General features: G+C 41.2%; 1 long non-coding RNA gene and 1 pseudogene across 25 annotated transcripts in view; both read left to right on the forward strand.

The window, feature by feature from the left end:
• The window catches only part of LOC123781975 (uncharacterized), a 411,220-nt gene that overhangs the window by 329,513 nt on the left and 54,341 nt on the right, over window positions 1-27,366 (forward strand). For 17 of the 25 annotated variants that reach the window (XR_015727736.1, XR_015727735.1, XR_015727738.1 and 14 more), the window contains one exon: window positions 17,938-27,292. This is a non-coding gene — a long non-coding RNA (uncharacterized LOC123781975). The remainder of the gene's footprint in view (window positions 1-17,937; window positions 27,293-27,366) is intronic. The other 8 variants (XR_015727756.1, XR_015727744.1, XR_015727747.1 and 5 more) reach the window with 8 other exon arrangements.
• Window positions 9,668-15,405, forward strand: LOC123781974 (small ribosomal subunit protein eS17 pseudogene; annotated as a pseudogene).

Genomic DNA, 27,366 nt, shown 5'->3' on the forward strand with positions numbered 1-27,366 from the left:
TATTTCTTAACATTTTGCTCTATGGCAACTTGACTACTATCTTTGACTATGTGTGTTTCAGAGAGTTCCTCAACTATAGGTTCTAAATTTAAAAATGACGTCTCCCTCTCAAAAATCTATTCATAACACCTCAAGAATGCCTTTGGGATGCTAAGCCTTAAGGTTATTAAGTGTGCCCACAGGCTCTTATTTATTGTGTCTCGTTACATTCCACAACGCCAGTTTTTACAAAGTTTCCTTTCTTTGTTTCACTCTGATTGCAGAAATTGGCTAAGATACATTGGCAGTAGTACTATCTATTGCTTGTAAAAGTTTTGCTCAAAAAGAGTGTTGATGTTGGAGCTGTGAGAAAGGCACAGATCTTACCTTGCAGGACTGGGGAGAAGATGGGAATGTGAAAAGTTCGCTTTAAAATGGTAGGGGTTCGGATGCCAGGTAGGAGCCATGGTGCAGCATTTCAAAATTACCCCAGGGCTTAATGAGGTCTGCCGGTGCTCTGGGCAGGCGTCACTGGCTGGCTCTTCTCCACACCTCTTGCCCTTCCCTCCCCTCCTCTCTCCCACCCCCCCAGACACATCAGTGCTGGGAGTCAGCACTTGTGCTAACGTTGGAGCCGAACAGACAACATGAGACTGGTAGATCAGGGCAATGATGGCTAGGTATTTTCCCAGAGGCCCAAAGAGAGCAGGATTTGTATGTCTGGTTTCTGCCTCTAACACCTCCAGGCCTAGGGATGGATTCCCAATGATCTTCTTCCATCAAAGGGCTTGATCCCAGGAAAGGCGAGTAAAGATGAAACTTTAGCTCTTTGTCTGGCTTCAGGATAAAGCTATGTGAAACTGTCAAAGCAAATATCATGTTCCCCTGGAAAGCTGTAAATTCCTTTGGCTTTGGGTCCAGGAGGTTTGTCATGTGGTTCGACGAAAGATGAGTCTGTTGATCACAGGTCATTAGCTGTAAGGTTCTAGAGCTCAGGCCAAGTCTATGGTGCAAGCCACTTTATATAACACCAAGTATAATGCTGGGTTCGAAATGCTTAGTAAATGTTCTTTAATTACTGTTCAAGATGAAGACAGTGAAATAACCTGGCATTTGCTACGTTGTTTGCATACTGATGTGCATTTCATCAGATTAAATAGAAATACGGATATGTTTTGTCAAGGGGTCTACAAATTAAAAATTGGAATAATTATAAATGCTGCTGGAATAAAATATGGCTAAAAATCTTCAGAAGGAAATGGAAAATCACAGAAGATTTATTTGCTGGTTGGTTGCTTGCTTGTTTTATTTTTGCCAGATTCTTTATAGATTGAAGTACTATTATCATTCAGTTCGTGCTACAAAAATCAGATTGAAAAGTTTAGAAATTACCATGAGTGAAAACTCCTTTCCGACTTTATAGTTTGGTAAACAGGAACCATGGATGCTTAAATAATGTTTTTCCAAAGTTCCTTCTTTCATTGTTGTGCTTTGGATAGAAAGAAATAAAACACTTAATAAAAGTAATTTTGATCACCCATAGTTACAGCATTAACTAGATCATACTAGTCTCTTTGTCCTATATTTATTATTCCGAATTTCTAACAATTATTGTACCACACAGTTTAATAAGTATTCCCCCCCCCCGTGTTATTGCAAACTTTTTAAGAGCACTGTTGCTAATGACTACAGACTGTACTATCGTACAGATTTGCCACACTTACTTACCCACTCACCTAATATTGGTTACTTAGGTTATTTTATTTTAAAATGAGAATTTCCAAAGGATTCCCTTATGATTTAGTTTTCACTGGTTTCAAAGTGCTGACAATATTTAATGTACATATGGTAATGTTTAATCTTAATGTGTATCGTGTTGGCAAAAATTAAAGAGCCAGAAGTTTTATGTTAAAAGTTTATGAAAATCAGCACAATACAAAAAGCAATCCATCAGTTTCACTGAGCTTCCAGTTTCAGAGAAAAATTATGACCTTTTCAAGTAGAGATTCCTTGTTCCTCTACAGGAGGAGCCAGATAATGAAGTAATCCCAGAAAGGATGAACTATGGGAACAAGGCAGAAGCTCACACAGTGTAGATGACCATGAAATGTCCCCTGGAGGGGTGACGTTCAAGTCATGACCTAGAGGTTGAGAACCCCCGCTCTGCTGGTGTACTCAGATACTTCAGGGGATAGCAGGAGATCAAACCTTCTGGAAAGTGATCTGCTAATATGTAAGGAGAGTCTTAAATATTTTTATATCTTTTAGGAAAAACAGATATTTGGAAGTCATCAGAAAAGATGAAAAAGTTAGTGAACCAAATGTTCATCTTAGCATGGTTTATAATGGGAAAAACAAGGGGACCACTTGTGTGTCTATAAGCTGAAGGATCGGGGTTGGCCATGCCCACACTAGAAGGTATGCATCATTAAATATATGCTTACAGTAATTCAAAGTTGATGAGAAAATTGTTTTAGAACAGAGGAGGCATAACCAAACACAATGCATGGATTGATTTGGGGAGAAAAAAACAGGAAAAAGTAATTTTGCAGACAATTAAGAAAATGTGACTATGAACTGACTATTAAATGGCATTAGGGAATAATCATTAATATTCTGTTGTGATAATGATATTATGATTACATATGAGAATGTCTTTATTTATAGGAGATGCATATTGAAATATTTAGGGTTGAGATGCCGTGGTGAATGCAATTTACTTTAAAATATGTCGGCAAAAATGAATATGTACATATGAAAATATACACAAAGTGTTTATAATTATTGTCCCTACGTCAAAGATATACAGGTGCTCATTGTATTTATCTTTTAACTTTTATATATATTTGAAAATTTTCATAACAAAGAAATGTATTATGTGGCATTATCTAGAAAACCAGAAAATATGTCATAATGGTTCAGTGATTATATCGGTATGATAGATTTACGGATAATTGTTATTTTCCGCTTTATACTTGGATGCATTCTCTACAACAGACATGTTTTATTTTTTATTATCAATAATTACAGCCATAGTCTATTGAGCACTTATTAGGCTCTCTGCTTTGCATGCATTATTCTATTTAATTCTTACAACTCTAAGAGGCTCCTGTTATTAGCCCCCTTTTATTAGTTGTGGAGACTAAAGAGATTACATTAATTACATTAATTCCTACCCATATGCAACAATGTCAGGATTTAACCTAGGCACAATTATGCTTTTATGATTCAAAATCAATTTTCAAAATCTTTAGTCAAAAGGAAACTGCCTACATAACTCCAGATTTCACCCCAGAGGCAGACTAATGATAACAGCTTAGAAGCTGGAAATACTGATCCAAGCTCTGCTCTGTAGTTGGCTGTCCATGTGGTGGTAAAGACTCCACCTCAGAGCTGGGTGGTGGGCACGTATGCCTGTTCCAGCCTCTTCACGGATGTGTTACCTCTGTGAGCAGTATTGCCAATGATGAACTGTTCTGTCCTACAGTCTAAGTCACTGTTGTCATAGCTCTGAGATCCCAATAGTGTATCCCCGTATCTAGAAGAATACTGGCTTGGCTTTTTGAATTTTGTTTTAGGATTTGATTCCATGGTTATGAAAACATCTTTTAGTGACATCTGTTTTGTTTTCTTTTTCTTTTCTTTTTTTTCTTTTCTTTCTTTCTTTCTTTCTTTCTTTCTTTCTTTCTTTCTTTCTTCTTCTTTTTTTTTTTTTTTTTTATAATTGCAAAGGATAAGAATAGGAAATCCCTCCTCATTTCTTGACAAGCCCTGGCTGGGAAATCTGCCTTTCTCATTATTGAGCATAGCTAACGACCTCGGAGTAAGTGTTTCTGGAGGGTGGACTCCATCAAAGACAGGGGGACAAAAGAGGACTGGGGTGTGTCAAGGTACAAGTCTTGAAGAGTGGGCTTTCATACCCCACTTTGCAAATCTGAACACCATATTCCTCTTGTTCAATGTTTTAATCCAGGCTTGGGCAGAACACTAGAAACTACAATGGATTATTATTGGATGGATGAATGGCTGTTGAGGAAATGTGTTCTTTTTGTGTAATGTCCTATCAGTGGCATGAAAGAGTCAAGAAATTGCCATAGTTGTGAAAACTTCAACTCAATAACTCAGAGGTAAAGAAAATTGGCACAAGACCATAAATTCTCCATTTGGACAGAATCTCTGAATTTTGTGAGCTTCACCCATCATTGTTGTAAAACTCTAAAGATCAAGTTTATTTTGGAAGCTCTGCTACAACCTCAAGTATCATGTTACCAATAGCCTAGCAGAGGTAAAAACAGAAAAGAGCAATATTCTATTTCCAAATACACATCTCTATTGTTTTAAAGCTCACAACGTTTGCTTTGCTAAGTCAGCAAGGAGGGACGATCACAAATTAGGTCTTAGGTTAGAGTTTAACATTTTGCTTTTCCAAAGTCACCTTCCCATTATCCATGCCACTGCTGAAGATCACAGTTACAATAACCCATATCTTCAATGTGAATAAGTAATATGAGTAGGATGGACCGCCATCAAACCTCTCAACATTCCTCTGTTTGTTTTTTATTACTGACCTAAGCAATGATGTAAACTTATTTGGGGTAAACAAGCAAGAATGCCAGCTACGATCCTCTGGGGTGGTGCATAAGAAGTCAGGGTGTGTGTGTGTGTGTGTGTGTGTGTGTGTGTGTGTGTGAGTGTGTGTGTGGTGGCAGGCTAAAATCATATCACGTGGTCTCATTGGGATACCCCAAAGTTTGCACAACCAAGAAAACAGCCAGCTTCCCTGGCAGAAAACATTACACCAGTTACACACAGTTACACACCAAACAGTTACACAGTTACACAGGGTTCTGGAAGGATGAGGTTGTAGCCCTGGAGAGTCCTTTACCAGTAACTGGCAAAGCAAATAACAGTTTGTGATTAATGATGGAAACCTTCTGATGAGGGTCTTAGATACCAAAACATCAGAGGAAGGTATGACAAATATGGCTCCAATTTATTTAATCTTACAAACCATAATAATCTGAATTTGGTTAAGGTTTACTTGGATTGTTTCTTTTGTCTCTTTGTCTTAAGTATTTTAAATTAAATTTATTTTCTTGACTTGGGTTAGTTCAATTTCTTAAAAAATTTTTTTACTCTGTCAATTAGTATATGTTATGATGGTTAATTTTATGTTTCACCTTGACTGGACTGAAGAATGCCCAGATAGCTGGTGAAACATTATTTCTGGATGTGCCTACAAGGATGTCTAGAGAGACTGACATTTGAATCCATACCTGAATAAAGAAGATTGCCCTCATCAGTGAGGGTGGGCATCACCTAATCAGTTGAGGGCTTGAATAGCACAAAAAGGCAGAGAAAGGGCAAATTCTCTCTGCTTGAGTTGACACATCCATCTTCTCCTGCCCTCAGATGTTGGTGCTCCTGGTTTTTAGGCCTTTGGACTGTCTGAATTATGCCAACAGTTTCTGGTTCTCTAACTTGTAGAGGGTAGATCATGGATCTTCTCAGCCTCCATAATCATGTGAGCCAATTCCTATAATAATCTCCTCTTATAACATATATCCTATTGGTTTTGTTTCTCTGGAGAATCCTGACAAATACATTAAGTAGTAAGTCTAATACTGAACTAAGTGTGGTAAAGAATAGAAAGTCTTTATATAGTCCTCAAGGAATATAGAGACAAGTCTGGTAGGGCCAAAGAAACAAGAAATAATGATTAACATGTGGTCAGATGAGTCAGGGAGAGCCATTGAACCATAACTAATGAATCCTATTCATTGATTCATTTCATTTATTCACTCACTCTACAACACTTCCTGAATTCCAAATGGCAGCAAGTGATTATGCTAGTGAGGAATGTCCATTCTTATCAGGACATAGCTATGCCAGAGCCATCTAATCCACCCAAACGGATTCGGGTTGGCAGTTTTTTCTTTTTCTGTATTTTTTAATTGTTCCATTTCTACAGACTTTTAGGTAGCTGTGGAATGTGGCTTTCCTTTTCAGAAAATCCAGTGCCAGCATTGTTTCCTCAGGCCAGCAATTCCTGGGCTTTGATATTTTAGTTTAGTGGTGACCATTATGTTTGTTTTCATCATGAGAAATCTAAGTTATTTTGGGCACAGGTTCAAGGTTACATGATGAGGGCATGGACCCCATCCCTGAACTCACTAACAAACTTGAACCATAATTAATGAGCAGTAGTTGAGCATGGAGTGGAGATAGGGCAAAAGTCACACCTTTATTGTATAGATAACTTGCCAAATAGACTTCAACCTTTTGACAATGACCTCATTTCCTCATTCCTCAACCTGAATTATATGCAGCTTATTTTTCTTTTCTTGCTTAAAGTATTATCCTACGTGATCATGGGCACTGGGATTGCCAGAGTTGCCCATATGTTCCATGGCTAAATCCATAGTTCTGTTCTCTGTCCTCATTTTACTTGGATTAGCTGAACAGGTGACACAGTTGATCAATCCCTCCTCCTTGAAACACTTTCTTGACCTGATCATTTTGGGCACCACATTCTCTCCATTTTCCTGCTACCTCCCTGGCTGTTCCTTTCCATTGTCCTCTGCTGGTTCTTCTTCATCTTCCCAACACCCTAACGTTTGGAGGCCAAACAAGCTCATGATCATTCCTCCACACCTGTTGTGAGCCTTTTTTTCCCACCTCAAGAAATGTAACTCTTTCCTTCCAGTTGCTCACACTAAAAACCTGGAGTCATCGTTGATTCCTCTTTCCTCTCACATCCCACATCCTGTTTGTCAGGAAATTCTGTCGGGTCTGTCTTTGAAATGTATCCAGAATATGAACCCTCTCAACACCTCCTCTATTCCCCCCACAACCATGACTTCTTCCTGGAAGCTACCAGTAGCTTTCTCCCTGCTCCTTCCCTTGTACTTCTAAAGTCTACCCATACCACAGCAGAGTGGGCCTTTAAGATATGTCATCTCATGTCACCCCTTTGCTCAAAATTCTCCAATAACCCCCATCTCATTGAGAGTAAAAAAAACAGTCTTTACAATGACTTACAAGGCCTTCCATGACCTGGCACCTAAAACTTTCCTGATTTCATCTCCTTCTACTCTTCCAGGTCTAACACCTTTCCAGCCACATGCCTCCTTTCTGTTTCTCCGACATTCCAGGAATGCTCCTGACTTGGGAATTTAATACTAATTATTCCCTCTGTTTGCAATGCTGTCCCTCCACGGAGCCACATGGCTCACTCCCACACCACCTTCAGGTCTTTGCTCAAATATCACCTAATCAGAGAAAGCTTCCCCAACCAACTTAAAATTGCAACCATATCCCTCATCCCAGCACTCTCTTCCCTTTTCCTGTTTAATTTTTTTCCCATAGTGCATATCATCATTCAACATACTATTTATTTTACTTGTTTACTGATGTTCTCCCTCTCATCCACAAAATGTAGGCTCCGTGTATACAGGGGATTTTTTTTCATGTGTTTTCTTTATTGCTATATGTCTAGTGCCGAGAATAATATTTGGCACATAATAGGCCAGAAAAATATTAGTAAATATTTTGAATGAATGGTCGTATTTTGCTCTAAGCCATGTGACGAAGCAAATCCCAAGTAAAGCTCATCACACAAGGCTCTGAGGAAATTGTCTCCGTGACCACTTATCTCTTTACACCACCCCAAAGAACAAGAAGCTGTATCGTTTTGCTTTATTTTGTTCTTTTTTTATAATAATTTTTTATTATGTTATGTTAGTCACCATAGAGTACATCCCTAGTTTTTGATGTAGGGTTCCATGATTCATTACTTGCGTATAACACCCAGTGCACCATGCAATACGTGCCCTCCTTAATAGCCATCACCAGCCTATCCCAATCCCCCCCCCCCGAAGCCTTCAGTTTGTTTCCCAGAGTCCATAGTCTCTCATGCTTTATTTTGTTTCAATTCCCTTATACATTATTTACTTTGCTCTGTTCTCCCTCCTCCATGTGTTTTCTTCACCGTAGTGTAGTCTGTTCTTTCTAAAGAGGAAAACTCAATACTAAAATGTGAATAAATCTTTAAGTTGGCCTATACATCAGATATAACTATAAAGCACTCAGACTAAAACAGCATTTTTCCATTGTAAAAAAGAAACTATTTGAAAAACCAGGAGCCATTTTTTCCTCATTCTTGACCTTGAGCAAACCGGGCTGGTTGGTATTATTATTATCACCTAATTTGAGTCGATCAAAAGGGAAGAATGAGATGTCATGAATTACAGGAAGAATGGAATGGAGCTTACACCTGGAGTGGAAGTGTCAATTGGGCATATTAGTTGCTAGCTTAGGATCATGAAATGCTTCAAATAAGAACATTTAAATATTTGTATGCTCTGCTATTGGGAAACCTTCTCAATTATATCCCTCTCACTCTGCATGTCAAATATCAGAGGCAGCAAAATAGGCGGGACAGATCCGCAATGTCTACACTGAAGGCACTCTAATGGGCTGGTTTCTACTGGTCACACACACATACACACACACACACTCACACCAGTTTCTGTTACAGTTTCTCCACATGGTCACTTACAGGACCTTGATGTAGCTTAGTTCACTGACCACAATTTCTATAACTTGCAGTTTCTGTCTAGTTGACTCATTCATTCTCTCAATCCTTGAATCATCTAAATGTTCCTTACTAGTTTCACCTGCATTTTGTCTTCCAGCCCAAGACTTTGCAGTTTATTCCTTTAGCTCACAGAGGAAACATGAGCCAATTAACAACACCACCTATCACCCCAGCCACCATGCTCTTGCTCCAGATTCTGTTTCAGGCAATCCCAGTATCTCCAGCCTTTCTTCAGAGTTAGGTCTCCCGAAAGCTTTGTCCTTCTCACTCTTTTCAACACCTATGGACCTAAAAGTGCTCCTAGGAGCAGATGATATGCACTAAGGCCCCAAATAAACAGTTTTGCCCTACACTTAATTTTCATAGACCCCTCTCTAACCGTCCTGTCTCATCTAAGGAGGAAGGGCAGATAGCTAAGAAACAGTTGGGAAGGTCACAGCCCAGTGACACAGGCTTGCTAAGAGACAGAAGTGTACTAATAAGATTATGGAATGCTTCCCCTCCCCCACACTTATCCCCACTACTGCCACCGACCAGGGCTTCAATATAATAATACTGGCCTACAGCTGAAAGAGTTGCAAGACACATGCTTTCTCTAAGATGAAGTACTTGGGAAAGCCCAAAGTTAACAAGGGAGATAAAACAAGGATGTAAGAGAAATGTGAAGTCTCTGAAACCTACAGTGACAGCAAATATTACACACAGCCCAACTCCTAGCTAAATTAGCACAAAACCTCACACTAAAGGCCTACTACTACCTGATATATCATGTGAGGGTTTCAACAAAAAAAAGTTCAAAGCAAAACAAGCAAACAAAAAACACAGCCTGAAGAAAGAGAGCAAGCATCAGAACCAGATTTAGATCTGACACAGTTACTAGAATTATTAGATAGTAGAATCATTAGATTTAAAAATTATGTTTAATATGTTAGGGGCTCTAATGGAAAAAATAGTCAACATGAAAAATAAGTGGGTAATGTAAGCAAAGACGTGAAAAGTACAAGAAAGAATTAAAAAGAAATGTTATATATAAAAAACACTGTAATAGATGTGAAGAATACCTCCAATGGATCCATCAGTAGACTAGACATGAATGAGGAAAGAGCCAGTGAGCTTTCAGATATGTCAATAGAAAGAAACTTCCCAAACTGAGATGCATAGAGGAAAAACAAATGGAAATGAAGTAGAACATCCAAGAACTGTGGGACAATTACAAAAAAGGAAACATATGCATTGTTGGAATATCTGAAGGAGAAGAAAGGGAGAATGGAGTAGAGAAAATATTTGAAGGGATAATGTCCAAAAACAGACACCAAAACACAGACTCAGGAACCCCAGAGAATACAAGTTGGATAAATATCTAAAGGTACACACCTCGGCATATCATATTTAAATTTCAGAGAATCAGTGACCAAGAGAAAATCCTTAGAGAAGCAGAGAAAGGGGCACCTGGGTGGCTCAGTAGGTAAGCATCTGACTCTTGATTTCCATTCAGGTCATAATCTCAGGGTTGTGAGACTGAACCCCATGTTGGACTCTGCACTGGGCGTGGAGCCTTCTTAAGATTCTCTCTTTCCCTCTCCTTCTGCCTCTCCCCAGCCGTGGCTTGTGCACGCACACGTTCTCTCTCTCTCTCTCTCTCTCTCTCTCTCTCTCAGAAGAAGAAGAAGAAGAAGAAGAAGAAGAAGAAGAAGAAGAAGAAGAAGAAAGAAAAAACACCTTACCTTAGGGGAGCAAAGATATAAATTACATTGGGCATCTCTTCAAAAACCATGCAAGCAACAAGAGAGTAGAATGAAATATCTAAAATGTTCAAACAAAAAATCCATCAATCCAGGGTTCTACATCCCTCAAAACTATCATTCAAAAGTGTGGGAGATTGTATGACTGAAAAACAAGCCACAGACTGGAAGAAAATATTCGTAAAACACATATCAGATAAAGGACTTGTAGCCAAAATACATAAAGCACTCTTAAAACTCCACGATAAAAAAATATACAACCCAATTAAAAAGTAGGCCAAAACTTCTATTTTACCATACCCACTAACCTGGGCTGAGTTCGCACCCAAACCGTGAAGGCAGAAGCCCAGAAGAGTACCACATGTGCCTGGAGAACTTCCATACCAACAAGTGTGTTTGCAAGGAGATCAGCATTATTCCCAGCAACAATCTCCGTGACAAGGTAGCGGGTGATGTCACACATCTGATGAAGTGGATTCAGAGAGGCCCGGGGAGAGGGGTCTCCATCAGGCTGCAGGAGGAAGAGAGAGAAAGGAGAAAGAATTATGTTCCTCATGTCTCAGCCCCGGATCAGGAGACCATGGAAATAGATCCTGACACTAAGGACATGTTAAAATTCTGGGACTTTGGCAGTGTGTCCAATCTACAGGTCAGCCTACAGTTGGGATGAATTTCAAAACACCATGTGGAGCTGTTTGCATCTTTCTGCTGGACTGTAATATCTCCAATAAACCTTGGACAACAGCAACAACAAAAAGTGGGCTAAAACCTGAGCCGATACCTCACCAAAGATAATATACAGATGGAAAAGAAGCATATGAAAAAATGCTCAGCATATATCTTCAGAGAATTGCAAATTAAAACAACAATGAGACCCCACTACGCACCTATTCGAATGATGAAAATCTGAAACACTGACAACACCAAATACTGACAAGGACGTAGAGCAGCAGGAACTCTCATTCACTGCTCGCGAGAATGCAAAATAGCACAAGCACTTTGGAAGACCATTTGGCAGTTTCTTACAAAGCTAAACCTAGTCTACCAGATGACCCAGCAATTGTGCTCCCTGGTATTTACCCAAGTAAGCTGAAAACTCATGGCCACAGAGAAATGGTCACAGAAATGTTTATTCATAATTGCCCCAATGTCTCTCAATAGGTGAATGGACAAATTACAGTGCATCCAGGTAATGGAATATATATTCAGTGATAAAAGGGATGAGCTATCAAGCCATGAAAAGACAGGGAGGAACCTTAATTGCTAATTATCAAGTGAAAGAAGCCAATCTGAAATGGCTACATATTGCATGATTCCAACTGCATGACATTCTGGAAAAGGCAAAATTATAGAGACTATAAAAAGATCAGTGGTTGCCAGGGGTTTGGGAAGATGAGAAGGGGTAAAGAGAGAACCATGAATAAATGGAACACTGGCATCTTTTAGGACAATGAAGCTATTCTGTATGATATCGTAAGGGTGGGTACATACATTTGTTGAAACCCCCAGATTTGTACAATACAAAGAGTAACCCTTAATGTAAACTGTGGATTTTAGTTAATAAAAATGTATCAACACTGGTTCATCAATGGGAGTAAATGTACCACACTGATGCAAGATGTTAATAACAGAGGAAAACTGTGTGTCGGTGCGAAGGAAGGGGATATACGGGAATTCTGTACTTTCCACTCAGTTTTTCTGTAAACCCACAACTGCTCTAGAAAATAAAGTCTGTTAATTAAAAAAAAAAAAAAAAGCAAAGGAGAATAAAGACCTTGTTGGACAAACAAAGCCTCCAACCTGGAGGCTTCTGAAACTGATACAGCGTGCTGGGTTTTGGGGACGCTTGGCTGACTGTAGAAATTTCGTGTACCTAGATGTGAAGAGACTTCACCACCTTGCTGAGTGTGAAAAAGTAATTATGGGGCCTGGATAAGAAAAGTAAAGATGTGCACTTTATCAATATAGAGTGGAGACTTGCATTTGTTTGTATGTGACTGATTCTGTGCTAGGTGCTTAACATGTCATGATATTCCCTCCCTCCCTCCCTCCCTCTCTTCCTTCCTTTAAAGAAGATACAATGTCCTTAAAGAGTTTGCTCTCTAGTAGAGACTGACAGTTCCAGGAGAGTCCAGTATTGTAAGGTCATGTGCCTGTGATAAGGAGATTACAGGGTACAGCGGCCGCACTTGGGAGGATGCATATCCAGCCTTGGGGGCACAGGGAAAGCTCCTGTGGGAGGTGATATGTACGTTGACCTAAAGAATGAGTGGCAATTAGATGAGGGGGAGGGCGGCAAGGGAAGGGAAACAGATTCCAGGCAGAGAAAACAACCTCTGTGAAGGCCCAGAGATGAGTGAAAGTCAACAGAGTTCAGTATAGAGAGAATTTATAGTGCCAGAACTATGGAGACCAAATATGATGCCAGAGTATTAAGAAAGGACCAGATCTTGGCCAGCTGGGGTAAGAAATATCCTGAGGGCAATGAGAAGCTGTGTAAGGAGGGGAGTGAACCAAAAGGACTTGCTCTTCCCAAAGGTGTCTCTGGATGGAGGGTGGAGAAGGGGCCAGCCATAGGCACAGGAGATTCTTGCAATGATCTAGGCTGAATGGTGGCACCCAAACAAGAGATGGAGATATAGCGAGTGAGCTTCAAAAGAGCTGGAATCAAGAGCTGAAGCTTGCTGGTTTCTGTGATTGGAGAGTGGTGATGAGGGGCAAAGAAATTCAAGAGACTTCCAAGTTTTCTGGCGATTCATGATGGCATCTTTAGCTGAGTAGAAAACAGATCTGTGAGGTTAGAGGGAAGGAAAGATGATGCTTTCCATTTGGAACGTTTGGTTCAAAGAGCCTGTGGGACATGGGATAGAGTGTACAGTTGTGAAACTTAGAAAAGAAATTTGGGCCAGAGAGAAAAGACCTGGAAGTTGCTGGCATAAGAGTAGTGTTTAAGTGGGAGATTTACTTGTACAACAATCATTAAGGCACTTATTTCTCTCCTTGTTTTCAGAAGAGTGAACCAAAGTTTGGAAAGCATAAATAACTTGCTCAAAATCAGTTGGGGAGTGGTGGAGCCAGGATTTTTAACCTGTACATTTCCACTCCACGGCCCTGTTTCTGGGTCACTGCACTGTTTCCCAGTAATCTGATTGTACTGCTCCTATGGAATCCCCCTCTCACCCCCATCTGAGAATTCTGGAAAACACTCCTACACGGCACAGGAACTCACCTGGAGAAATATCACTGTTCACAGCTCAAAACTTCCTTTTTGGAGGCTAAGGCAAAACATATCAGCTTCTCTGTGAGAGTTTCCTTTCATCTGGGACAGAATGATGCCAGTGATGCTTGGTCTATGAAAGCAGCCCTGAATGTCCTTCCAAGTCAGATCTGTAGTGGGTGAGCAACCTTGCTCTTATGTTAACTGCCTCCTCATGCACTAACTTAACCATTGAACTTGTCAGATAAGTGGTGGTGGAAATAGACAACCCATTTCACTTGCTGATACAAGGCTGGCTACAGGACTGCTGGCTCCGGGTTTGGCTACCCATCCCCCGTCCTGGGACACCCACTGATCTCACCTGTCTCCTCCTCGTGGGGATTCCCACACCTCCCTCAACCTGACCCATAAACTCCACCTCCTTTCTTAGTCCAGATAGCACCAGAGTTGAAGCCTCTTCTTGTTTTCCATTCAGAGGGAAGCTGGATGTTCTTTGGGATGACCTCATCTCTCTTGGCATCCCCCTTCCCACTCCCATCTCCCAGGCACTGTCATTTTCATTTGCATGGCCTCTGGGGCCTGCAGCTATGGAGGGACCTGCTTCGTAGCTGACACCAAGGCTCAAGCTCTGACCTCTCACACTTTCTCATATAACATCTCATCTGCTGGTGGAGTACATTTGTTTGTGATTACAGGCTGCTTACAGTACCATTGCACAGGGCCTTATGTTATGGCCCAGCGCCATGAGAAAACACATTAGTAATTTTTTATGACCCTAGAGCAACCACGCAGGATTTCCCTAAAACAGAAAACATGAAGGGATTTTATGGTCTTGCACTATTGGACATCCCTTATGGCTGATGCATGTATGTTAGAACTAACAGAACACGGGATTTTCCAGACCTTTTGGGTTGAGAGGTTTCTGACTCTAATTAGTGAACACCCCTTGTTTATCTGCTCTGGGGGACATGAAACACACAAGGAAATTACAAACAAAAGACATCAAGGTTTTGAACGATTCTCTTGATGTATTAACTTACTCCTGGGCTTAAATGAGATGCTCTTAGTAAGCCACTTCTGGAAAGTAACTGTGAAATGATAAAAATTGGAAGCGACTGGTGAATTCTCAGGGATTCTCACTGCACCTCTTTGAAAAACAGCATACAGCATGGATTTCCCATTAGATCGGGACACACCGGCTCTCATTTGGGGTGACTCTCTCTCTCACACACGTACACGCACACACACCATCCAATAAAAATGTCTAAAAAGAGAATAGTGGACTTTCATTTGGCCTTAAGAATAAATACATATATTATTTCAATTAAAAAAAGCATTCTATTTTTGGCACTGTTAACGGTGTTCAATGTCTACCCAGGAGTTTTTGATAAAGTAGTAGGAGAGAACTTGAGAGCTTCTAGCCCTCTCAGAGGAACTACATTGGAACATTTTAATTACTTTTTTGTGGAGGACAAACTCGCTCCGAATTTGGCAGCTCTGAGAGGCCTCTCCACCCAGCTGGGAGCGTGTTCCCAAGTGCCCAGGGAGTGAAGGTAAGTCAGCCAAGAGTGTGAGAAAACAACAGACACCAGGGAGGCAGTGAACAAACCCTATTTAATAAAAGTCAATTAGAAAAATTGGAAAAAACTCATGTCGCTTTTTTAATATAGTGTTAATAGTTGGCATGATGGTGTCAACTCTTCAAATTCCCCGTGAATGTGTGACAGCCACCTTTCCCAACTGCCTATCAGCCTTCAAATACATACAGCCATGGGGTGGCAAAGAGTGAGAACCTGGCCGTGTATTTCTTTTTCTTTTCTTTTTTTTAAGGATTTATTTATTTATTTGGGGGGGAGGGGCAGAGGGAGAGGGAGAGAGAGTCTTAAGCAGACTCTGCACTGAGCGCAGAATGGATGTGGGGCTCAATCCCATGACCCTGAGATCGTGACCTGAACTGAAACCAAGAGTCAAACAAGAGTGACAGGCTTAACCCATTGTGCCACCCAGGCGACCCCTGGCTGAGCATTTCTGTAGTAAGAGCCATGGGGAAAATACGGTAGACAAAACAGAGTAATGAAGTACAACGATATGTGGGTTTCACATCGACGGTGCTATGGTTATAGTAGCAAATTTTCCAAGGCTCAACATATTTAACCTCCCTTAAAAAAAACACTAATATATTTGTGAGATACCGTGGGGGAAATGCTGTCATGGCATCTCACCCCTAACAGGATAGAAAAGACGAGTTTGCCCTCAACCCCCTTACCTGTTGCCTTCCCTGGGGTTGAGTGTTATCACCTGTTTCTCACAGCTCCCAGGGAACACAGATGGGCTCACTGTCAGTGCACAATGGCTTTGATAGGGGACATTGAATGTGCTCTTAAAGTAATAAGATTGATTTATGTATTGCGTTTTTAATATCTGGACTCATCTATGTTGTCATTTCTACACATTGTTATACTTGAGGCTATGTTCTCAATACTAATCGGTAAATATTGACAGGTAATTTCTGTGATATTAAAATTTATTTAACAATGTAATTTAAATGGTATAATGAAAAACCTGACTTTTAAAAAGGTAGGTGACCATATTTGTATGTAAACAAATAACAAGGAAATAAGAAACATGAAACTATAAATCACATCTGCATATGTTCTGAAGATACGGTTTTACTATTTTACAAAACAATTTTTAAGGTGTAAGTTACATTTATGGAAATGTCTTATAATGTTTTTATTCTGACCAAGACTTAGTATACCAAGTTTCAGTTTAGGAGAAACATTTTGTAACTGAATTATAATCCCCAAAAGATAAGGATTTAACCTGAGAACTGTAAGAAACTCCTTAGTCATAGCATCACAAATAAACTATCTAACCAACCAAATACTGGAAAGGACCTCCAGCCCAGGCAGCGCCTCCAGCACCTCATAGGGGGAGTCTGCCATCATCAGAAGGAACTGGGATTATCTAGGAGCTAACCCCAGAGACTAGGATTTAGGGCCATCCATTCACTTGCATGTCTTTTTCCTTGGAGAAAAGATCTTTTCTCTGTTCATTCACTCGACTGGTGATGGAAGTGGATAGCTAACCCCCAAGGGCATACCCAGAGACTCACTAATCAATCCCATTAGGAAGGAGAGAGTGCTGCACATTTAGGATATGTTGAGGGTAGTTACACGGCAGACACAAGATAAAATGTGTGGCAACTTGATATTGACTGTGTTGTAATGAATAAAATGTGCCCAGTGCTTATCGGACCCAAGGATGCCTCTGAGAAGCATTGCCATGAAGTTATGACTGGAAGCACATTTTAATCACATTTGGCTCCTTGTAGCTCAGTTTTAGATCATGCAATCTGTGGAGAGCATCCATTGATTGGCATATCGTCCTAAGTTCAGTTACAGTTTATACGATGTGGGAGAGAGAAACTCCACTCACAGCAATTACCTAGGATTCAAGGATTTCGATCACTTTGCAAACACTCTTTCACTGGTTGCCTTTTACTCTCCAGCTCAGGTTTGGCTATTCTTAGACCTGGAATTAAATCACTGAAGTGTAGTCTTCTCAGGTTTCCCTCCTCCCCGGGAGAGTAGATTGAGAGTGGTCATAAGAAAATCAACTCATCCTTAATCAGTTGGCCCAAAGAGACCCAGAATGCTCCTCCTTCTTCCTTTTACAATCCTTCAAATAAAACTTCTCTACTTTTTTTTTTAATCTCTAGGTGGGGAGTGCTCTCAGAGAGTTCACACAGTGAGTGTGGTTTGTGCATTCAATAGTAAGATCTAATCATTGCCTCTTGAGGGCTGAAAAATGAAAACACTGGATAAGAGCCCACCTTCTGGCTTCATGCTTGTCAAGATCAGGATCTATTAGCCTTTTAAAGAAATACTGATAATAAAAAGCAGACTAAGTGAGCTATGTGAATTGGCATCTAATCAATTATTTTCTGAGCTTTTCCCCCCTTCAGTTACTCAGAGCTGCATGAGCAAATAAGATTTTACTGTTTGAGACCCTCTCGCCTTCCACAGAGCTTGGAATAATACATAAGCCTGTGCGTGCCCCATTCTTTTTTGAGATGTTTTTATCATCATCATCATCATCGTAAAGGTTGTATCCCCTTTAATTAAAGGGTGTACAAGTCAGAAACTCCCAGCCTGCATTCCCCAAGCAACAAGAGGTACAAGGCCTGAGATTTCCTCCCATAGCCCACCAACAGGGCCGGGACATAAGTGGTGTGAGGACGAGGACAGCTGCCAGCCGACCCAGAGCACTCAGAGCTCGGGCTGCTTTCTTTTTCCCACATCAGTTCTTCACTGTATTTGACCTAGAAGTTTTGGATGGGGACAGCACTGCATACTTGGAATAATGCTTTTTTTCTCTTTAAACCTTTTGCCCTATAGATGATTCATTTCTCCTGGGCTAAAATTGGACTCATCCTGAGCATCTTTGGCATGGAAGACATTCCAGCATTTGGAGGGTCTCCGCACAGATCGGTTGCATCGGATGCTCTGGTGTGCCTTTACTTCCCCTGTCTGCCATCTCAGTATGCCCCACCTCCTCTCCTCCTCTCTCCATACTCAACTTCCACCCTTTGCTTCTCCATATGTCCCTGGAAGAAGGAACGCACTTGGGATTTGCCCTGAGCGCAGGCCAATTAGTTATTTTAGCAGGGGTGTGCCTGGTTTCGTAAGGTGCATACCAGGCAGCTGAAGAAGAGTGATGTCCATTTTGACCTGCCATCTGCGGTCCCCGCCCAGGGGATGTTCTGAAGCACCAACTCCTCCGACTCCCCGAGGTCATCTTCGCTAACCTTCTGTTAACCCTTAGAGGAGCACGAGAGTGCCAAAAGAAATCACAAAACACAAGGAAAAGGCAACTGGAGGATACATGGTTGTTAAAAAGGATTTCTATTTTTCTATTGAACAAAAAAAAGCTACTATCCAAACTTGGGCTTCAGATAGGTGGGGTTAGTGCCGCTGGCTGGTTTTGGCCACATGCTTCTCCTGAGGGGGAAAAAAAAAAGTATGGGATTCTCTAACGCACCCAGTTACTCTTATTCAGTTCAGATTTTCTTTAGCTTGAGAAAAATCCATTTCTACATGCAGCATGTATTCCGGAAGAAGCTTAACTGCACATGTTTCCAGGCCTCGTCTGAAATCCTGTTGGGTGATTCCAGCCAGGCCTTGACCCTGGGTGTTGTGAGGACCAGGGTGGCGTTTACCAGTTATCGTCTCTTTTGTGAGAAGCTGGCGTTGAACTTGGGAGCATGATTAATGCTAGCTCAATTTTCCCCTCCCTCCAGCCAACCACTGAAATCACTAAGGCTGCTCACGGGATAAACACGTCTGTTAGTTTGTTCCTAGGAATTATCCTATACTTTTCATTGTAATAGATTAATTTGCCCCTTTCATCACCCCCCACCCCCGGCACCTTTCCCCTCCACTCTACCTATTTGGACCTAGATCTGAAGCCATGGATTCTCCTGGGAGTCTATTCACATATGTCAAAGCTCAGTCAAGGTCCTGCTGAGCTGAAAGGGAGCTCACTGTTCCTGTCTTAACTCTCTGCTCCCAGAGCCTTCATTTTCTGCTTCTGGTGCTTAATCATTATGCCTGTAGAAGAAGGCGATTTGTAATACTTTGAATAAATAACCCAAGAACCTGAATACATACCCACATTTTCAAAGGAAACCCAGGGCTATCTCTTTCCCAACCCTTCTTCCATAGGCAGCAAACATTTGGGGAAAGCGTTTTATGAGGCAGCTATTCAGCTGGGCGCTCACATTGTGCTTGGTCTTTGCCACCAGTCATTAGCACGGTACTGCACAAGTAGTAGGGGCTCAGTGACTGCTCTGGTTAAATGGATTACTTCCTAGAACAGAGTTATTAGCCTAACTTTAGAGCTGAGGAAACTGAGGCCCCAAGTAGTTAAATGAATTGTCCAACATACTGTGCTTTGACTGAATTGGTCCCTGGTCCTCGGTCCATCCCTATGGTCTCTGTCATATTCATGTGTATTAGTAAAGCTTCCATCCAGCTGGTACCACAAATGGGACTGTCTAACATTCTGTCTCATTGCTTCAGAAAGGCATGGTGCTATTTATGGAGAGACCATGGGTTACTGACCAGCATGGTGTTTTGCCTTTTGGCCTTTGGAATGCAGTCTACAGCGTTTGCTCCAGAAAACCTCACACAGATTTGTGTTTGCAGAAAGAGGTCCAAAGACTTAATTATTTTTTGGGAGCTCTACTATTTGTCCTTTGCTAACCAGGTCATCCTTCAGACAGAAAAAAATGTTGTGTATGACCCAGCCAAGGCTGCTGCTCAATGGGGATGACAGCAGGCCAGAAACTCAAAAGCCCTGCTCGCAGGCCTGAGCATGTCCAGAGAGCGAGCTGACAGAAAGCAGCTCTCTGCGTGCATCTGTCTCCCCTATGCCTTTGTTCAAGTCTGGAAGAGTTACCCAAAGCAATGCCCACTTGACCCTTTCTGATGGGTGGTTGCATTGAGCTAAATGGGGAAGAGGCAGCCTGCCTCTCCTGACAGAAGCAGGCAAAGCAGAATCCGGCAGGCATTACCATGGCCTAAATGTTTCTATGACTTGCAACATTTCAAAATGTGTGTTTCCATCACTGTCAGTGGAAGCTGCCACATCTGTCTCTCTTGGGAGTTGGATGTAGAAGTACCATTAAATAAAAACCTTGGGAATGTCAGGGTTTGCTTTTTCTACTTTCCCAACAATTGTTCCACAGATACATTCACGTGACTGAGATTCTTGCTCAAAACTCCTAGAACACTTGAGAGTAAATTACAAAGGGGCCAAGCGGTGGCCTCCCTCCTTCTGCAGCAGTGTGTTTTTCGGGGTCTCTTGAATGTCCAGAAGAAGGGCTCAGACAGCTGTTTGATCAGTGAGACCATCGGAGCTGTTAGCCATGCTGATCCCAAAAGGAGAGAAGAACTCGGAAGTCTAGTGGGGCGGTGCATCCTTCCTTCCACAGATGTCTATTTATCTTCGTGGCATGCAGAGCAGTGTGCTGGGTAGAGAAGGACTTGAAAGCAGGTCATCTCCTGCTCTCCCGGTCCATCGACGCCTACCAAGGAATCTCTGTACTTCAGAATATGCTCTGGTTCCAAAAGTGGCTGTCGGCATTTTCTAGTCAATTCAGACATGATTTATTTGTCCTTAAATATCAACAAAGCTACAGTTGGAGTGACAATGATCAACTGGGCTGGTGAGTCTTCTCATGAAACCAACATTGATTTTACCCTTTCTTGCATGTAGAAATTCCTCATGTGTTCTCCTTAAAAAAAAAAACCAAAAAAAAAAAAAAAACCTTGAAAAAAATCTTCAGTTTATTTGAAAGACCACACACAGCTACTCATTTGTAGAAGATGTGATAGATGAAATGGGAGAATGCATTTGAAAAGCTTCATATGTGTCTGTCCTCAGTAAATGTGAGCTGCTATTACCACCCTGTCACATCATCATCGCTGTAACCGTCATTCTAGATTTTGCTTGCCTTTGACTAGAAGTTAAATCAATGCGAACTGAGAGTTCTGGAAGTAAAAACTCCTCCTTGTACCTTGACATACACTTTTTGAGATGTAAAGTGAAGTTTAGTCTGTCTCTGTTTTTAAACGGAAGTCCTGCCAATGCACAGCAACGAAGTCCCGTTTTAATGGGATTATTATCGTAACTGTTAAAGAACCCGAACAATCCACAGAAAGACCACGAACCTCATGCTCTGTGTCTTCTTTACACCAAACTTGGAAGTGGGGAGGAGAGGGGAGCTAGCTTTTATTGAAAGTGTGCCATGTTCTAGGCATTTCACATGTTTTAGGATTAATTTTTTTCTCCCTAAAATTCATATGTTGAAATCGTTTCGTACCTCAGAATGTGGCTATGTGTGGAGACAGGGTCTGTAGAAAGATAATTAAGTTACAGTGAGGTCATTAGGATAGGCTTAATTCAATTTGACTGGTCTCCTTGTATAAAAGAAGAAGAGATTAGGACACAGACACACACAGAGAAAAGACCATGTGAAGCCTTGGAGGGGAAGACAGCCATGTACAAGCCAAGGAGAGAGGCCTCAGAACAAATCAACCCTCTGACACCTTGATCTAGGACTTCTAGCTTCCAGAATTGTGAGAAAATAATTTCTTTTGTTTAAGCCACCAACTCTGTGGTATTTGACAGCCCTAGCAAACTAATACAACATATGTTATCTTCTTGAGTTTTCTGTGCAAACCAATGTTGGGTTTTGGGGGTTTTTGGTTTTTAGTCTTTTAAGTCTCCTTTAGTTTTCAGGTTCTGTTTGCAGCTCTTTTTTTTTTTTTAGTCGAAATATAATTAACATACAATGTTGTATTAGTTTCAGGTATACAACATGGTGATTCGACAATTCCATACATTACTGCTCACCACAGTAAGTGTAGTCCCCATCTGCCACCATACAACATTGTTACAGTATCATTGACTCTATTCCCTATGCTGTACTTTTCATCTCCTTGACTTACTTTTTTTATTACTGGAAGTTTGTATCTCTTAATCCCCTTCACCTATTTTTACCCATCCCCCACCATCTCCCCTTCGACAATCTCCAAGTTGACTTTCTGTATTTAAAAGTCTGATTTTTGTTTGTTCATTTGTTTTTTAGATTCCACATATAAATGAAATCATATGGTATTTGTCTTTCTCAAACCAATGTATTATTATCAGTTTGTAGATAAGAAAACTGATGATTCGAAAGATAAGTAACTTATCCAGGATCTCACAGGTAGTCAAATAGCTCGGCCAGGCTTCATACCCAGTTCTGCTGGAGAATACCTGACATATGGTAATATTTTAATAAATATTAACACTTGTTTTTTATTGTTGTTATTGGCTTCAGGAAGATAATATCCAATTCAGGTAAGCACACCACCAACAGATGAATTTTATGTGCATCAATGGAAGTACTTCATGTAAAGCAGGAAGGAACCCCACTGGTTTGCTTGAGGAGAAGCAGGAGACCAGGTCCCCCAAATATTGCTCAAACTCAGCATGAAACTGACTAGCTTCTTATAAGCCATAGATTACTATAAAAGCCTCCAAAACATGGAGTTTTAGATATCAAATGTGCATTGATTTATAGGTAGAATAAAAGGCATTTTGGTGGAAATATATTCTGTAAGGGTAGTGGTAGAATGCATTTCACACACTCTGAAACCCCAAATTCTTTTCTAAATAGTATAAGTCTTTGCCCTAGTCGGTCAAAATAGCCCTTATAACATGGCCAGAGATTAAAGTTTATGTTCACAATTGTTTTAAACCAAGATATTACTCTCTGGCTTCTCAATCATATTTTTATTCCTTTTGTACATCCCATCAAAGCATTTCGATTAGAACAAGTCATTGAGAAGGGAAGCCAAAATAAATAGTTGATTTAAATTACTTCAGTGAAGGGACCACAGTTTCAGTCGGGCCCAAGTTATGGGGACTTTTAATGATTCTGTGAGGTTCTAGTGTTTAGGGAACTGGCTTGCACATCAATTGTTTTTTCTTCCTGATTTATTTCTGATTTCTAAAGTCACCCATGAATTTCTCAGTCTCTCTTGTCAGACTTTTTTCTGATGGCTTCTCAGGGGTTCCAGCCAGTTGATGGTTTGCTTTGCCTTGAAACTCATTAACTTCTGTCACTTGGCCTGAAGCTGATGACCTCTGCCCAGCAACTTGACCGTGTTACCCATGTTTGCTATGTGAGAACCAGAGGTGCCCACCAGCTCCACTGCTTCCATCCCTGCTTCTGGAATGGACCAGAGGAGGCTGCAGTCGAATGGAAATAAAGGTAGAGTACAAATCCACCCACAAATGAAATCTTTGCTCATGTCTTTCTGGGCTGATCAGGGCACATGATGGTGTGGTTAAGTGCACACATTTCGGACATGGATAGAATTGGTTCCAATCCCAACTGCCACCTATAGGTCATATGACTCTGGTCATGTTACTTCATCAACCCAGGCCTCAGTTTCCTTATTTGTTAAGTGGAGACAACAACTATGTTGTGGGTTTGTTGACAAGATTAAAGAAGATAATTTGGGTGAAGCATCTAGGGAAGTATCTGGCACATGGTAGGTACTTAGTAAGTAAAGACCAAAAACAGAAGTTTAATAACTTCACCTAATATAACTTCCAGTGCTTTCTGTGTGGTTGAGATTTCATTTGCAACACAACAAAGCCTGCTTATATTTCTCCAGAGAAAAAAATACCATGGCAGCCTGATGTGCAATTGGGATTTAACCTCACATAAGACCCAAGAGTCCCTATGGAGGGCATTCTCCATGTGTTTCAAACTTGGTGCATCATCCACCAAGCATGTTCCCTCCGGAAAAGCAGGAGACCGCCCAAGGTTTGGATAAGTTCAGGGAAGCATCTGAACTTTTTGGGAGCTGTCCCATCAAAACTGGAGTTGTCTGGGTTTTGACCGCTGGGGCCAATATTCTTTTCTGTCTGGGCTTTTTTAAAAGATCAGAACATTGGGTTAGTATTCCCAGTTCTCTGTGTCATTAGAAGCTCCTAAGCATGAAGATTCCACTAATTTCAACCAGAATTTTGTGGGTAAAAGAGATGAGTAATGTGAGAAAATGAATGAGGACATTGGCACTCATTGGGGGAAGTTAGGAACTTCAAGGAGAAAAATAAAAGCTATCTTCATCAGCCAGCCTAAGGCGGAGGGGTTTTTAGGGTATGTGATTGTTCCCAGCACTGTTTTGAATCTCTGTCACATCACATAGAATCAGAGAGTTTGGGTTTGAATTCTATTCCAAGATTTATCGGATGAGGTGACTTCTTACAGCCTTCCAAGCCTCAGTCTCCTCATTGGTAAAAAGGAAATATTAGTAAGCATTTAAGTATTCTGTAGGACTGTTCATTTGTTCCTTCCTTCCTTCATTCATTCATCCAACATTTATAAACCAGTTGGTCTGGCACATAGTAAGCACTCAGTAAATAATAGCTCCCAGAAAGTTTCTATGGAACCTTCATGATTCCATGTACAGGGATTTCAAGGAAAATATCACATTCGCATCCCAATTTCTTTCATTTTGCGCAGGAATACATTTTCACCTTTAAAAAGAATGCCCTGGAGCCTTTAGAGCCCTCAGAGAAATGTTTTAAATAGAAAAATGTGTGTCCTTCTAAAATCAAACCAGTGTTATTGAACCTCACTAAAATCTTAGGCTCAGTCTGTCATGTTTCTCAATTCACTTGAGTTACCACTAATGAAAACACAACTTAGCTACATCCAAATGTATATAAAGGGTTGAGCCATCAGATGGCTTGACATTCAGGAGAGAAGTATGCTCAGTGACCAAGAGCACAGGGCTCCCGCTCCGCGAAGGTCCCCAGTGTCACTACACATACTCCGTGCCGTGAGGGTGAGCAGAGTGCATGCAACTGTTTGCCTTCATAGAGTTTATGACTGTGCACGGCTTTTAATACTTCCCTCAAATAGTATCGTTTGCCTCTGAAACTTAAATAACTCTGTTTTGGGTGGTGTCTTTTTATCCCCCTCCCCCACCATTGTGATTTCTGGTCCTCTTTCTTTCAGAGTCTGAAGTACGCTCCTGATTTATCCATGACTGAATCGTGCACTACCCTGCAGAAAACTATGATTTGAGTAAATACCTCACATTGCTTTCATTAATATGTCACATTAAATTTAAAATCCCAAGTTCAAATCAAAAGTTGGATCTCTTAACACTGTTCATGCTTTAGGAAAGTCTGAGAGCTGAGAATAATTTTTCTCACGGGCCAAACACACACACACACACACACACACACACACACACACGGCAGATTCTAATGGTTCCCAACAGTTTTGTTTTGCTTTGTTTTATTTAACCTCCTCACCATCAAGCAATAGCTCATTCTCATGAGTGAGCGGCATTTCTCCTCAAGTGCAGTGATTCTGGGTGGGCAGGGCTACGTGTAGTTGGAAAAAGTACATCCTTGCACCCCATGGTATTGAGAATCATGCCTCCAATTGCATCAAGAGAATAGGATTCCTTCTGCCTGCTCTGATGGCTTGACTGAGAAAAGCTTGGCCAGAATTGTCATGCTTTGAAGTCAACAGATTCAGCACCTTAATCTGTCTGGGATAAAGGGTCCTACTGGAATGCTTCCTTGAGGACTTGCCTGAATAGTTACTCTTGGCATCCCTGTTCCACTCATGGCCTTTCTGCTGTCATCATGTACCCACCATAGGGACCTGTCGCTGAGTCTGTGATGTCCCCTGATGGTACCAGGAAACCTTCCCAGGCCCTCCTTCTTGTATAAGAATGAAGGGAAGGATCACTAGACCAAAGCCTGGGTTTTCCTTATGAAAACATAATGACTTGCTAAGAGATTTTATAGTGGACCCAGAATAAAAACAAACAAACAATATAAAAGAAAACAAACAGAAAATGTTTTCCTCATATTCATTCCATCAAGAGTTCAAATTTCTCAACAGCAAAAATAAGTCAGGGAGGCTTACAGGGGAAATAGAACAAAGCAAAACTCTTGGGAAACAATTCTGAGAACGGCCCACTTGCTGGCCTCACGTGAACTGTCACCTAGGGGAAGGCACAAAGTGAGGACATCATTTATGGCCCCCCTCCTATCCTTCTCATCTCCTCCATCAGAAGAACAAAACGGACATAAAGCAAAAAGAGATTGGTACCGCTTGCCACATCAGGAGAGAAAGGAAAAGAGCAGGAGAAAAGCAGGAGGGGGATGAGCGGTATTCTATCCAGGGGCCTAAACAGAAACCTCATTTTCCAGGAGAGGAAGGCTCTGGCCAGCCCCACTTGCAGCATGTGGAACCTCCAGGCAGCTTTTCGGAACCTGCCTTTGGAGAGTCAGTGATGCTTTCTTTCCAATAGACTTGACTAAGCTAATTATGCCTTTGCTATTGTTGTTCATAGTTGGAAGGAAAGGGTAGCATTTTATCAAGAAGATGGTTTTTGACTGCCTGTGTCGACCTGCTCTTCTCTTTCCTCAGCACTGCATTTCCAGAAGGCATTTCTGCTCAGCCTGGCGTTGCAGGTACAATAGCACGGAAGAGATAAGACAGGAATGAAAAAATCACACTACATGATTAAAACCGTGACCAATGCAATGTTCAAATAGTGAATTTATTTTTTAGCCTTCATAGGTATTGCTAGTTGCTGCTGACACTAGCTGACCCGGTTTCTCATTACAGCAAAATTCCGTTTTATGGGATGGATTGGGATTCTCTCCCAGAATGGTGGGAGAAGAAGACAGGCAGCGTAGGAACAAAGTTGGAGAGGAAAATTTGAGTAAGTTTCTTAGCAACCTGTTAGACTCACATTTGAGGAAAGAATCCTACTAATCTGGCAACATTGCTAATCAGAGACTTGACTACCGTTCAGTGGAAATGTGTGCGCCCTCAGAAGAGTCAAGCTGCCGCGGGTGACGGAGACCACAGGTGTTGTCTCCCACGGCAGGGGTGGGCCGGTTTGAAACCAGTGAATGGCCAGTTACTTGCCTTTTGTGAAAAGAACATTCTGTTAAATGTGATATTAATATACCGTATTTCTCCAAAAGCAGGCTGTGTCTTCCAGGCTGCATCTCACGAATTCTCCCAACGTCCCGGGAAAGCAGAATGTGAATGGGAAATTGATTTGTCATATGTGTCTGGCAAAGTCCAGTATTTCCTAGCAGGAAAATGTAAATTCCCCTGAAAAACAAGAACAGACCAACCATACCGCAAAGGTAGGGATTTTAAGGATGTTAAATTTGGGGGAGATGTTAAAAAGGAGTGGGGTAGCGAACAATAATGTGAAATT

Source organism: Ursus americanus, chromosome 19 (genome assembly GCF_024610735.1).
Source record: "Ursus americanus isolate L20-20 chromosome 19, mUrsAme1.1.p, whole genome shotgun sequence".
Classification (NCBI taxonomy): Eukaryota; Metazoa; Chordata; class Mammalia; order Carnivora; family Ursidae; genus Ursus; species Ursus americanus.